The sequence below is a fragment of the Balaenoptera ricei genome, chromosome 21, assembly GCF_028023285.1.
Source record: "Balaenoptera ricei isolate mBalRic1 chromosome 21, mBalRic1.hap2, whole genome shotgun sequence".
Lineage (NCBI taxonomy): Eukaryota > Metazoa > Chordata > Mammalia > Artiodactyla > Balaenopteridae > Balaenoptera > Balaenoptera ricei.
This window is the reverse complement of record NC_082659.1, coordinates 13,425,856-13,441,013: the sequence shown is the minus strand read 5'-3', so window position 1 is coordinate 13,441,013 and position 15,158 is coordinate 13,425,856. Positions and strand designations below refer to the sequence as shown.

The window sequence follows — 15,158 nt, the reverse complement described above, 5'->3', positions numbered from 1 at the left end:
AGAAGTATTTACAGCAGGTGTATTCGTTTCCTAGGGCTGCCTTAAAAATTAACACAAAGTACCATAATTGAGAGTTAACTATTATTATGTGTTTATTAATTATTTAGTATGCAGTATAAATTATTTTCTTAACCAATATAATAATGCAACTAATTGATATTATAAAGGATAATATAGTGATTTATTTGTTTATTTATTTATTTTTGGCTGTGTTGGGTCTTCGTTTCCGTGCGAGGGCTTTCTCTAGTTGTGGCAAGCGGGGGCCACTCTTCATCGCGGTGCACGGGCCTCTCACTATCGCGGCCTCTCTTGTTGTGGAGCACAGGCTCCAGACGCGCAGGCTCAGTAGTTGTTGCTCACAGGCCTAGTTGCTCCGCGGCATGTGGGATCTTCCCAGACCAGGGCTCGAACCCATGTCCCCTGCATTGGCAGGCAGATTCTCAACCACTGCACCACCAGGGAAGCCCCTAGTGATTTAAATGTACTGTATTCCCTTATAGTTCTGGAGGCCAGAAGTCTGAAATCAAGGTGTCACCCAGGCTCTGTGCCCTCTGAGATGCTGGGTGGAATTCTTCTCTGCTTCTTCACAGCTTCCAGTGGTGGCTGTCAACCTTTGGTGTTCTTTGGCTTGTAGATGCATCTCTCCAATCTGCACCTCTGTGGTCGCTGGCATTCTCCCTGTGTGTCTTTGTCTCTGTGCCTCTTCTTATAAGGATACCAGTAATATTGGATTAAGTGCCCTCCCAGTATGACCTCATCTTAACTAATTACATCTACAATGACCCTATTTCCAAACAAGGTCACATTCTGAAGTACTGTACTGAGGGTTAGGACTTCAACATATATTTTGGGGGTGTCACAATTCAACGCATAAATAACACTGCGGAAATCAGCAAATGCCACGAGTCAGGGCTTTTTTGGAGGGGGGAGTTGGTTTCCAGCATATCAGTGTGTTGGTCTGTCACATGACACCAGGAGAGGGCCACTCACCTCAAATATCACTTTTCCATGGGAGTTCTTCATCAGAAACTTCCTCATACTCCAAATGGCACCTGGCAGAGTGAGAATTAAAGGTGGATGCATGTAGTTAGGATTTTCCAGCCATTTCTTAGCCCTTTAAAAATATCTATGTATTTCCATTATTTAAAAAGATTGAAAAATACAGCTGGGTAGAAAGAGTAGAAAGCCAAAAACGAATTATTCATAGCTTCATCACCCAAACAGAGCTATCATTAATTCTTGATAAATTTTCTTCAAAATATTTTTGGAACTTTTTTTTTTTTACATTTCTCCTTTTGTGCCAAACCTGTCTGAATGCTTTGCCCTCTTTTCTTCATGCTTTTTATTTTATAAATTAAAAAAAAAAAAAAGTGAGTAATAATACATGAAGACAACACGCCAGTTAGAAAAATCACACAAGACTAAGCAAAATCTGTCTTGATCACTACCCCAATCCCAATCCTCTCTCTGGCGGTAAATACTGTCATTGGTCTTAAATGATTCTTCTAGACCTTTTAAAATGCCATAAACCATATCATACCATGTATTTTATCCCACAGCTTACTTCTCTTCTCCCTCCCACTAAATTGTATACCCTTAAGAGCTTTTTATGTCAGATTTAACATGTTATCTTTAATTACTGCAACATATTTCATTCTATAGATGCACCGTAGTTTAATTATTCTCCTATTGCCAATTTTTAGGTTGTTTTCAATCTTCCACAATTACAACTAAGAAGCAATGAAAATCCTTGTACATGCCTCTTTACGCATAGGTTCAAGTGTTTCTCTAGGATAAATAACAAGACGCTGAATATCTGAGTTGAAGACTATAATTTTAATATGACAATTTTCCTTGAAGATAGCCCCAATACACCCTTCCAATGAGAGTGCAGAAGAGTATCCATATATTAAATAATTAAAGAAATAAAAATCAAAAGCCAGAGGCTCTAACTAGACTCATTTGTTTGTTTATATTTAAATTTCAAAAATTTCCAAATTTCTATTCTCTGAATTTACTAGGTTTCATCCAAATTCTCTGATTTATACTTATCCCTTAGCCAGCATGTACAATGACATGGAATATGTCATATGATGAACAACATAATTTTTCCAAAGAACTTCTAATAGTTTAGTGCAACTGGGACATAGGGAATGAGGTAGGGATGAGTGGAAGAGGTAGCTGGAGATGCAGGCAGGTTAGAGACACACTTGGGCAAGGATTTGTTTAGAATGTGAGGTTGTATAAAGCAGAGAAGTCAGTAAATGGGCTAGTGCAGTAATACAGGCAAGGTTCTGAGCTGAGGCAATAATGGTGGGAAAATGAAAAGGAAGGGAGAGTATCAAGATCTATTTTAGCAGTGGAATTTATAGAACTTAATGAATGTGAATTGTGAAAGAGAGAAGCTTGGAACATTTCCTGGATTATTGGCTTCGATGACTGGTTTTCATGACTGAGGTCAGTCACAGAGGAGAACACAGCGGTGATGGTCATAGTGTTAGCCAGGTCATTTGGACAAACTGGGCAAGGCTGTAGAAATGTGGAGATAGGTATTCTGAAGGCAGGTGGATATACAAGCAAGAAAATCAGGGTTGGAGCTATTGAATAAGGTTCATCGGTGGTTAGCAAAATCCAAGGGAATGGTTGAGACTGTCCAAGGGGAGAGCAAAGAGCAGCAAGAGAAGAAATCCAAGGAGGAAATACTAGGAAGCACAAACATTTACAGGACAGGCAAAAGAAGGAAAAATCTGACTGATCCATCATAATAGTTTGGCAATTTCTTATAAAGTTAAACATACACTTTATGACATGGCTTTATTAAGCAAAAATAAGCAAATATGAATATACGTTCTTACTTTTCTTACTTTCTATTATGGAAAAGGTAGCATACACAATTGGACATTGCCTTTTCTTTTTAAATCTCAAATGGTATACTGAAGAGCTTTCCAATATAGGTATACAGAGAGCTCCCTCATTGAATTGCTGAAGAGTACTCCATTGTATGATTGTACCACAGTTTATTTAGTTATTCCCTATGGATGAACACTTGGATTGTTTCTTATTTTCCGCATTGTGAATAATGCAGCAGTGAATAAATTTACACTTTTCTGAAAATAAAATAAAATACGACATGACAAACCCACTCTTGTGTAACTACCCAAGAGAAATAAAAGCTAATCTTCACCCAAAAACCTCTATGCAAATGGTTATAGCAGCTTGATGTGTATTTGTCCCAAACTGTAAACAACCCCAAATTTCCTTCAACTGATGAGTATACGAACAAATTACAGAACATCGGGCTTCCCTGGTGGTGCAGTGGTTGAGAATCTGCCTGCCAATGCAGGGGACATGGGTTCAAGCCCTGGTCTGGGAAGATCCCACATGCCGCGGAGCAACTGGGCCCGTGAGCCACAACTACTGAGCCTGCGCGTCTGGAGCCTGTGCTCCGCAACAAGAGAGGCCGCGATAGTGAGAGGCCCGCGCACCGCGATGAAGAGGGGCCCCCGCTTGCCTCAACTAGAGAAAGCCCTCGCACAGAAACGAAGACCCAACACAGCCAAAAAAAAAAAAATTACAGAACATCTATGTATTGGGGATGCTACTTGGCAATAAAAAATCTACTGACACAACAACATCATTTAATCTGAAATGCATTTTGCCGACACCCAAAAGGCTATGTAATGTATAATTCCGCTCGTATCACTGTTGTGAGCTGAAGGTTCATATCCCCCATCCCCAAATTGATTATGTTGAAACCTGAACCCCAAATTCGATGGTATTTGGAGGTGGGGCCTTTGAGAGGAAATTAGGTTTAGATGAGGTCATGAAGGTGGAACCTCCACGATGGGATTAGTGTCCTTATAAGAAGAGGAAGAGAGACCAGCACTCTCATAGTGAGAAGGCAGATGTCTGTAAGTGAGGAAGCAGGTTCGTACCAGGAACCGGATATGCTGGCACCTTGATCCTGGACTTCCCAGGCTCCAGAATGGTGAGAAATGAATGTCTGTTGGGGCTCCCCTGGTGGCGCAGTGGTTGAGAATCCGCCTGCCAGTGCAGGGGACACGGGTTCCATCCCTGGCCCGGGAAGATCCCACACGCCACGGAGCAACTAAGCCCGTGCGCCACAACTACTGAGCCTGCGCTCTAGAGCCCACGAGCCACAACTACTGAGCCCACATGCTGCAACTACTGAAGCCCGCGCGCACCTAGAGCCCATGCTCCGCAACAAGAGAAGCCACTGCAATGAGAAGCCTGCGCACCGCAACAAAGAGTTGCCCCCGCTCGCCGCAACTAGAGAAAACCTGCGCGCACCAACAAAGATCCAACTCAGCCAAAAATAAATAAATTAATTAAATTTAAAAAATAATAATAATAATAAATGTCTGTTGTTTAAGCTACCAGGTCTGTGATATTTTGTTATAGCAAACAGAGCAGGCAAACACAATCACAGACTCAAAAAAAGGCAAAACTACAGGGACAGAAAACCTGTAAGTGGTTGCCAGGGCTTCAGGTTGGAGCAGTTGTCTAGAAAGAGGCACGAAGGAATATTTTGGGGGTGATGGATCTGTCTTCATTATGGTGGTGGATACATCACTATATGTGTTTGTCTAAACTTATAGAACTGTACGCTAAAAAGGGTGAATTTTACCATGTGTAAATTATATCTCAATAAACCTGACCCCTAAAAATGTTATGTATGACAGCAAGATACAAAGTCAATGCCTGGGGAAAAAATGAGTAGAACAGTGAACTGGCTTAGATGTAAATGGGCAAAGAAAAAGACAACAAAATAATAAATAATTAGGAATATTGAAAGTAACCAAAAATAGGAAAAGCTAGTTTCTGGTGAGAAGCCATTCAGGAGAAAAAGATCAGGAGCTTTCTGTGGCCTACAGGTTTAATACATACACATACTCTGAGTAAAGAGTACACAATATACAATACTCTGTGTTTGTTGCCATAACAGCTAAAAACTTAAGGCAGCCTTAAGCAGAACTCATTAGAAATATGGTGCTCTCTACACTATCAGGGAAATGTTGCTCAGTCCTTGGCATGCATAAAGAAAAATATTGAGAAGTATTGTAATAAAATTTAAAATAATTAAAATATAGAAATAATATAAAGTATTATGGAAAACTTAAAGAGAAAGACACCATTATCTAAACACAATGTAAATCTAAAATAGATTACTTTGCCACATAAATAATATGTGTTTCTTGTAGAAAATTACCATACCTAGATGAACCAAAGGAGAAAATGAATAAGAGCCCCATTTTTAAAATTTTAAAATTCTGACAAAATCAAGTAAATTTAAATTAAAATAATAACCAGATACTAGTGTAAGTCTATCAGGCTAACAAAGAAGACGTTATGACAACACTCAGTTATGGCAAGAATGTGGATCAGAGGAGATTCACAGTCTATTTTGGTGGAGTGAAAAGAGGTTCAAGTACTTTGTAGAGCATTTGGGCAGCATCTGGTGAAGCTAAAAGCAGGTATACTCCCAAGACCTGGCAATTTCACAGGTAAATGCCCTAGAGAAATTTTTGCACGTTTGCTTAAGAATCTGTATAACAGTATTGTTTATAAGAGCAAAATATTTGGGACAGAGTAAATATCCCTTATCAGATTAATTAAATTGTGTCATTGTCACACAATGCAATAGCCTATAGAAGTTAAAATAAATTAGAACTATATGTATTCTGTTTTTTGATAAACCTGAAAAAAAACAGAACAGGATGCAGCATAGTGAGAAAAGCAAATTACATAATGATTCGTACAGTATGTATGATACCATTATCTGAAAAACATACAATATACACACACTCGTATGTTGATATACACAAACATATACATAAAAACTCTTAAGAATGTGTGTGTTTGTGTGTGCGTGTGTGTGTGTGTATTTCTCCGCAGAGGAGAAAGGACTACATACGGGACATCTCTATTTGTAGCGTTCCTCCCCCCCACTCCCCGGTAATTTTTTTCTTTCAGAATGCAGGAAAGAAAGAGGGAGGGTAGGAGAAAAAGAGGAAGGAAGGAAGGAAGGAAGGGAGGGAGGGAGGAAGGGAGGGAGGGGAAGGAAGGAAGGAGGGAAGGGAGGGGGAAGGAAGAGAGGAAGGGAGGAAGGAAGGAGGGAAGTGAGGGAGGGAGGGAGGAGAAGGAAGGAAGGAAGGGAGGAAGGGAGGGGGAAGGAAGGGAGGAAGGGAGGGGGAAGGAAGGGAGGAAGGGAGGGGGAAGGAAGGAAGGGGGAAGGAAGGGGGGAAGGAAGGAAGGAAGAGAGGGAGGGAGGAAGGAAGCGGGAAGGAAGGAAGGGAGGGAGGGAGGACCTAAAGTAAGTAAGACAAAGCTTTGTGGTAGATTCCAGGGGGATTAAAAATTGCTCTATATACTTTTCTTCATATTTTAAGTATTTTACACCAAAAAACGAAGACTTAGTCCTTGTAAACAATTCTGAAAATATGTAGTGAAAAAAAAAAAAGTAATCCCTCATTTTAAAAAATGAATGTCGGGGCTTCCCTGGTGGCGCAGTGGTTGAGAATCCGCCTGCCAATGCAGGGAACAACATGCGTTCGAGCCCTGGTCTGGGAGGATCCCACATGCCGCGGAGCAACTAGGCCCGTGAGCCACAATTACTGAGCCTGCGCGTCTGGAGCCTGTGCTCCGCAACAAGAGAGGCCGCGATAGTGAGAGGCCCCCGCTTGCCACAACTAGAGAAAGCCCTCACACAGATACGAAGACCCAACACAGCCAAAAATAAATAAATAAATAAATTGATTAATTTTAAAAAGAATGTTAACATTTTGCTGCATATTTTTCCAGACTGGGCCATACTTTCATTAGCCTGCACGTTATATACATAATTTTTTTGGTATCCTTTTCGAAGAGGCAAACATTTCTCAAAAATGTTCTTCTGATTCATGAGGTGAATGATACTGAAGTCCGCTTTTTCTCTGAGTCTTTGGGACGGCTTCTTACCTTAATTCTACACTATTTTCTCACAGTTCCATAGTCCTGTTTGCAGATTTGGTGGCTTGTCTTTCGCCCCACTCAGTCCACTTGGGGGCTATCTCAACCCATCTGAGCTCTACTGTCGAACGGAAGACGACACGCACAGTTGCCAAACCAAGTCTCCCCGTCCGTCAGGCATTCGCTGAGAGCACCCTCGCTGTCTGAAATGAGAACTCTCAGAACGCCACCGTCTGACCTTCTGACACTCTTAGTCTACGTAATGCAGGAGAAACTACAGTTCCCGTGGGGCTCTGCTCCTGGGCGCCCGCTTCCACCCCTGCGCTTGCGCATTCTGAGCATGGACTACAACTCCCAGACTGCATCGTGCTGCCGCCCTCTCCCCTCTACTTCCTGCTGGGGCGGTTTCATGAGTGACAGCGTCTCTGCGAGTCCAAGAAAAGTTAAAGGTGGGCGGAGTTTGTGGGCAGCTTGGGAGGCTGTTAGGAGTTGCTTACTTGTTTTCTGTCACAAGAAAGCAGCAGGTTTGCAGCAGATTTCTGATGTGCAGCTGCCTAGATATCGGGTGTGCACGGGCTTGGCTTTTCTGAACCGGGAGAGGGGTCTTTCAGGTACTTGCACAGGTGGTTACGCCTTGAGCTGGTCCTTGCAGTCAGCTTGTCCTTGGAGTTGTCCAACATCCTTCCCAGGTTGTGGGAGAGGCTGACAGTCCTGGGTTTTATTGGAGTGGTGGATTTTTTTTCCCTTCTTTTCTTTATATCTTCGCAGGCATTTCATGGGAAATTAGTAGACTGTAGAGGAGGCTGCAAGTCAGATATTTTACCCTGGAAATCCACGCGCGTTTCTTGAAAGATTGCTCCTAGTTATGGTTTCGTACTTTGTTTCGGTTGGGCCTGGGATCCCTGTTTTCATGATCTTTCAACTCGTAATTGTTAATGTGCTCTGAAGACAGAATCCTGGAGGAATGCCTGTATTTAAGGGGAAATAAGAAGTCTCCTAACGCACCTCTTGACTAACACTCTTGGTATATGTAATTAATATATGTGATATGACATGATTAATAAATGTAATGTGTGGGAAACTACAATCCCCACCCCATCCCGCTGAAAGCAGAAACGCTCCAGTTCCAGAGTGGGGAATGTCAGAGAGAAATGGGTTGAAGAGTGAATGGTGGGTGGGAGGTGAACAATTACAGGTGACCACAAATTGCTTTTTCAAAAAATGTGTTCTTGTTGAGGAGAAAGCTGGATGGTGGGTTGAGACCCATCTTTGCCATTTATTAACTCTGTAGTTTCATACAGGTTAGTTTACCTCTTTGAATCTCAGTTTCCTCATCTGTGAAATAAGGATGATTTTACCTTTCCTCCCCACATGACAGTTTTTGTGAAGGCAAGTTAAAGTATAATATGTGAACATAGTTCTTAAACTCCATAATCACCGGAAAGTGAGTTGGTAATGATAGTAATGTGGCAAGTGTAATGAAAGGCCAGGGCAACTAGGAACACCAGTTAAAAGAAGGGTTGAAACTAATGACCATGGGGTCAAGGCTGAAGAGTAAAGCAAATGAAACTGGGAAGGGCCTGAGATTCTGGGAGAAGACAGATGGGTCAGCTGGCAGTATCTCTCTCTTTCTGTCTTGTTGCTAAGCTTGAGAAAGGTAGGAGCCACATCTGATGTTCACAGTTGTCTGCTTGATGTCTGACACAGTGTCCAGCATAAGGTGCCTTTGCTCTTACCTTCCCTTTGCCTGGAACACTGTTACCCCATGTTATCAGTCAGGATTCTCTAGAGAAACACAGCCAGTAGGAAATGTGTGTGTGTGTGTGTGTATGTATACACACATATATGTATATATTAATGAGTATACATACATATATGTATACTCACTATATGCATGTATACTATATGTATACAGTATACACATACATATATGCACATATGGTAGCACACACACACATATATAAGGTATACTAAGAGATTTGTTTCAAGGAATTGGCTTCTGTAATTGTGGCAAGTCTGAAATCTGTAGGCAGTTTGGAAACTTAAGTGGGAGCTAATGTTGCGGTCTTGGGGCAAAACTTCTATCTTGGGGAAACCTCAGTTTTGCTCTTAAGGCCTTTCAAGTGATTGGATGAGGCCCACCCACATTATGGAGGGTAGTCTCCCCCTTACAGCTTGTAGATGTTAACCACAGCTCCAAAATAGCTTCACAGCAACATCTAGGTGAGTGTTTGATTAAATAGCTGGGTACTATATCCCAGCCAAGTTGACACGTAAAACTGACCATCATATCCTGGAAAGTCTTTGCTCAACATTATGTTTTCATAACATTTAAAATTGCAATCCTCCACACACACAGCCTTACATTCCCTACCCTCCTCTTCTTTTTCTAATGTTTCCCTTAGCACCTATTATCTTTGATCCATTGCCCTATTTTTGATTTCTTATGTTTACTGTCTTTCTGCCCCTTGTAGAGTATAAGCTCCACAGGGCAGGGATTTTTGTGTGTGTTGTTTACTGATGTATCCTCAGCACGTTGAACGGTACCTAACACACAGTAGGCCCTCAATAAATCTTTGTGAATGACTGAAGGAATTTTGAAGGTGGGTACTCAGTAAATACTTGTGGAATACATGGAGGGTTTCATCCTGAAGTATTCCTGAACAGACTCTCTTGAAGGGTGGAAGGATAGTAGATTGTAGGAAAAAAAGGAAGAATTTCAGAGTTCATATCTAGGAGGTGGAAGAAGTAGTGAAGAAACAGCATAGACAGATCAGGGTGTGCATTCCCTTTGCCCTATTACTTAGCTGTGTGACTTTGGGCAGGTTATCTAATGTCTCTGGGCCTCAGTTTCTTCATTTGTAAACTGAGGATAATAATACTTAGTACACAGGGTTGTTCCAATAATGAAGAATTGATGTAATAATAGGTTTAGCCTAGGACCTGCCACATGGTGAGCAAGTAAGAGGTAGCTGTTGTCAATATCATCGCTATCATTCAATATCAAAGTGGAGACATTAATAAGAATCATTGAAGTAGACTAAAAGTAAAATTATTGGAATTTAAAAGACGAAGGGCCTGTGAGGTTGGATGCTAAAGTCTGAAGTGATGTTAATACACAAGTTTGGGTCCTGCAGAGGGTTAGGGGCATAGTTCACTTTAGGTCAGGGTCCTTTAATTTTGTTTCAAAACAGAATGAACATCTTTCAGTGTATGCAGCCCAGAAGACAGATTAATTGACACCAAACCCTTCAGTTTGCCCCAGGCTGCCATTTTAACTGCAGGGCTAATTGGTTCCAGGTCAGAGGTCCCATTCATTTGCTTCCTACCGACACTTAAGAGAAAAATGTACATTTTTGCTGCTGATGTTTTGCCCACCAGGATTCTTTTGTTTTCTCCTGAGGTTCTTGCTTTGGGCAACAAGAGAGATGGTAGATTCCAAAACAGCTTTCTATCTACCCTGACCCAACTCCACCATAATTATTACCATATACAGCTAACAGGCGTTTTTAAAAAGATCCAAAGGAATACATACTCACATTGAACCCAGTGCATGTCTTGTGGCTTACCTGTTGATACAAACAGAATTTCTAGTTTTGGTCCCCTCTGATAAAACATAATAGTTTTTCCGATATGTGGGTTGTGTGTTCGTCAGAAAAATACTAATTTTGAAAGACATAGTGTGGACCTGGTCATTCTGTGACATCATGTCTGATTTTAACTTCTTGGGAGGAAATATTTATAGTCACGAAGACAAGTAGATTTCATGTAGAAGAAAGATGAAGGCCGGATGTTTGAGGTTTTTCTTCTGGTCTTCCTGCTTCCCATAGTATCTGACTACAGCTAGTTACAACGTTTCATGTTTGTTTAAGGAGTGGGCAGATTGTGAAAAAATAGACAGTTGGCTGCAGCATTCTGAGCTATGTTTTTGCTTCTTGATTTCTGCTTTGCTCCGTTGTTATAAGAAATAAACGGGAGTGAGAGCCGCGTTTAAGAATGAGAGATTCTTTCAGCAGTTCTTTTTTTGACCCAAGGTCATTTCTTCACATAGAGGACTGTGGAATTTGGAGTAACATTTTTTTTGAGTGTCATCCAATTGTGGATGGCTGGACTTTGGTGGGGAACAGTGGTCACCTCGACCTTCCTTCAAGATTACAAGATAATTTCTTGTCTAAATGTTAGGTGTGGCTCAAAAAAGGATCACTGTTCTGTGCTGCTTCCCAAGTGAAAAAAAAAAAACCCCACTGATTTAAATGGAGTTCCTCCTTGCTTTCCTGTGTATTTTGTTTGAGACATGCTCATAATAAAGAATCAAAACAGTACTTTCACATTTATTATTTTCAAATTAAGGATAATCAAATGTCAGTTTAATTCAGTGTCAAATTAAGACTGATTGATGTCCTGTCCAAAGCATTAGAATATCTTGATAAACCCTTTTCTAATAGGAATAACCTTGGATGAAATTGGGTGGGACTTAACACTTTGTTTTGTTTTCAACACTTCGTTTTGTTTTCATGGTGGGTTGTCCATATCTGTATCCTTTCTGATAACTAAAGCACCTAGCAGAGATGGAATCGTTGCCTCCTGAGTTAACCTTGTTTCAGAGCGTCAGGCCTTTCACTGCACAATCCCAGGAGGTGTCATTCACATCAAAGTGTGAGTTTTTTTCAAGGAGGGGACCTTGATGACTTATTTCCGTCATCTTCCTAAAAGGTGGGTAATTGATGTTCTATTTTTACCTTGTTCTTTTCATTCCTGAGATATGACAGTTGTGGTCACTTTTTGAGTGAAATGGGGATTGAGCTCCCATGGTTCCCTCCACTTTCCAGGGACGCTCTGGCTCTGAGTTGTTTGTTCTCACCTGACTCACTATCTCAGCCTCCGTGGAAGGACCCTTTGTTCTATCTTGCCAGATTTTCACCAGACATCTTTTTTTCGAACTCTTGCTTCCTTTCATGTGTGTGGTTCCCCTCACCTTTCCAACTCACCTGAAGTCCCAGGTTTTACTTCTTGGGCCTCTTTTCATTTAGGCTCTCCAAGGAAATTAAAATTTTTGTCTTTAGCATACAGGGCAGTTTAGCCTTACACGCCCACCTCAGCTTTGGGCTTTATGTTTGCATATCCAAAAATCACATTAACGTGTCCTGCTCGCCAATGTTCATCTACCCCTCAGCATTGACAAGAGTTTCAAAATGTTGAGTCTTTTCTCCCTTCTCTATCATTTATTTTAAGTGGATACGAGTCTTACTTTTTAACTGATTATGTTATACTTCCTTAAAAAGAAGAGAAGCAATTTTTTTAATTTAAAGTATTTTTTACACAGCTAGATAGATTATCCTCTTCATTATTTAACTTGATAAATAAATACTGGACCCCTACTAGGTCCCAGGCAAAGATAATAGGTATGGGAATATAACAGTGAACAGGACACAAGAAAAGGCCCTTCCCTCATAAAGTTTACATTCTAGTGAGAGACATACAATAAACAAGTTTACAGATTATATAATGACAGGCAATGGTAAAGGATTAGAAAATGATGGTACTGTTATTTTTTTTTTAAGCTTTTTTTTTTTCTTAATTTTATTTATTTATTTATTTAGTTATTATTTTATGGCTGTGTTGGGTCTTCGTTTCTGTGAGAGGGCTTTCTCTAGTTGTGGCAAGCAGGGGCCACTCTTCATTGCGGTGCGCGGGCCTCTCACTATTGCGGCCTCTCCCGTTGCGGAGCACAAGCTCCAGACGCGCAGGCTCAGTAGTTGTGGCTCACGGGCCTAGTTGCTCCGCGGCATGTGGGATCTTCCCGGACCAGGGCTCGAACCCGTGTCCCCTGCATTGGCAGGCAGACTCTCAACCACTGTGCCACCAGGGGAGCCCCCGGTACTGTTATTTTTGATAGAATGCCTAAGGAAAGTCTTTTGGAGAAAGTGACGGGTTCCAGAATAAAGTGAGGAAATGAGCCACACAAAGATCTTGGAGAAGAACATTCCAAAGAAGGACATAGCAAATGCAAAGGCCTGAAGCTGGAGGGAGCCGTGGAACAGCAGGGAGGGCAGAGCGACTGGCACACGTGAGAGATGGCAAGAGTGATGGGTGAAGACACTGCAGAGGAAACCAAGGGCCAGATCATGTAGAGTCTTGTAGTCTAAGGAAGGACTTTGGATTTTATTTTAAGTGTGATGAGAAGCCATTGGAGAGTTTTGTGCAGGAGAGTAACAAGATGTGGCTTATATTCCATATTTTACTTTTGTTTAGATATATTTCATAAACTGTAAAACCTACCCTTTTAAAGTGTACAATTCAGTGGTTTTCATACAGTCACGAGATTGTGCGACCTCCACCACTATATTATTCCAGAACCTTTCGTCATCCCCCAAAGAAACCTCTTAGCAGTGCCGGTGAGCAGTCACTCCCCATTCTCCTCCCCCAGGCCCATGAAACCCCTAACCTACTTCCTGTCTCTATGGATTTACTGATTCTGGACATTTCACATAAAGGAATCATATAACATGTGGTGTTTTGTGTCTGGCTTCTTTCACTTAGCATAATGTTTTCAAGGTTCACTCATGTTGTAGCATGTATCAGTATTTCATTCCCTTTTATAGCTGAATAGTATTCTATTATATGGATATACCACATTTTATTTATCCGGTGATGGATATTTGGGTTGTTTCCGCTTTTTGGCAATTATGAATGAAGTTGCTATGAGCATTTGGGTATAAGTTTTTGTGTGGTTGTGTGTTTTCATTTCTCCTGGATAATATAACTAGGAGTGGAATTGTTGGATCATGTGGTAACTCCATACTTAACGTCTTAAGGAACTGCCAGACTGTTTTCCATAGCAGCTGTATGAGGGTTCTCATCCTCACCAACACTTATTATTTTCTTTCTTTTGATTATAGTCATCTAGTGTGTGTTAAATGGTATCCTATTATGGTTTGATTTGCATTTCCCTAATAAGTATGAAAAATGAAGTTGTGCTTCTTTTCATATGCTTATTGGTCATTTGTTTATCTTCTTTGGAGAAACGTCTATTCAAATGTTTTGCCCATTTTTAAATTGGATTATGTCTTTTTATTATTGAGTTTAGTCCTTTATATAATCTCAGTAATAGACCCTTATCAGACATGTGATCTGCAGATTTTTTCCCCCCCATTCTGTAGGTTGTCTTTTCACTGCCTTGGTAGTATATATTGAAGCAAGTTTTTAATTTTGTTAAGTCCAATTTATTGATTTTTTCTTTAATTGCTTGTGCTTTTGGTTTCCTACCCAAGAAACCATTGTCTAACCCAGGAACATGAAGATTTATATCTACATTTCTTTCTAAGAGTTTTATAGTTTTAGCTTTCATATTTAGATCTTTGATCCATTTTGAATTAATTTTTGTAAATAGTGTGAGGTAGGGCCCAAATACATTCTTTTGCACATAGATATCCAGTTGTCCCAGCATCATTTATTTAAAAAACTATTTCCGGGAATTCCCTGGCAGTCCAGTGGTTAGGACTCGGCACTTTCACTGCCGTGGGCCCAGGTTCAATCCCTGGTTGGGGAACTAAGACCCCACAAGCCACACGGCATAGCCAAAAAAAATAAAAATAAAAAGACTATTTCCCTAATTGAATTATCTTAGCACCCTTGTCAAAAGTCAATTGACCATTGATGTGTGGGTTTATTTCTGGATTCTTATTCTCTTCCATTGAGCTATATGTTATCCTTATGCCAGTGCCACACAGTCTTGAAAACTGTAGTTTTGTAATATGTTTTGAAATTGGGACGTATGAGTCTTCCAATTTTTTCTTCTTTTTCAGTATTTTTTTGGCTATTTTGAGTCCCTTGAAATTCCATATGAATTTTAGGATCACCTCATCAATTTCTGTAAAAAAGCCAACTAAGATGACTTATGCTTTAAAAGTAACACTACAGCTGTTTATATGGAGAACATACTGTAGAGAAACCAGTTAAGAGGTTACTTTTAGTAGTCCAGGTGAAGGATGGTATTGGCTTGGAACGGGGTGTTAGCTGTAGAACTGTTAAGTGGTTAGAGTTTGAAGATATGACTCTCTGGGTTTGTAGATGGATTTTGGTGTGAGAGAAAGAGAGGAACTGGGGGTGATTAAAGGTTTTGATGTAGGCAACTGAGTGAACACTGTTGCCATTTACTGACATGGGGAACCCTCATGAAAGAGAGCAGG

General features: G+C 40.7%; 1 long non-coding RNA gene across 2 annotated transcripts in view; it reads right to left on the bottom strand.

Moving 5' to 3' along the window:
- The window catches only part of LOC132356458 (uncharacterized), a 52,260-nt gene extending 45,047 nt beyond the window's left edge, over positions 1-7,213 (bottom strand). For both annotated transcript variants that reach the window (XR_009499864.1, XR_009499865.1), the window contains exons 1-2: positions 6,979-7,213; positions 991-1,052 (exon numbers count right to left, since the gene is read on the bottom strand). This is a non-coding gene — a long non-coding RNA (uncharacterized LOC132356458). The remainder of the gene's footprint in view (positions 1-990; positions 1,053-6,978) is intronic.
- Positions 7,214-15,158: the final 7,945 nt, after the last annotated feature.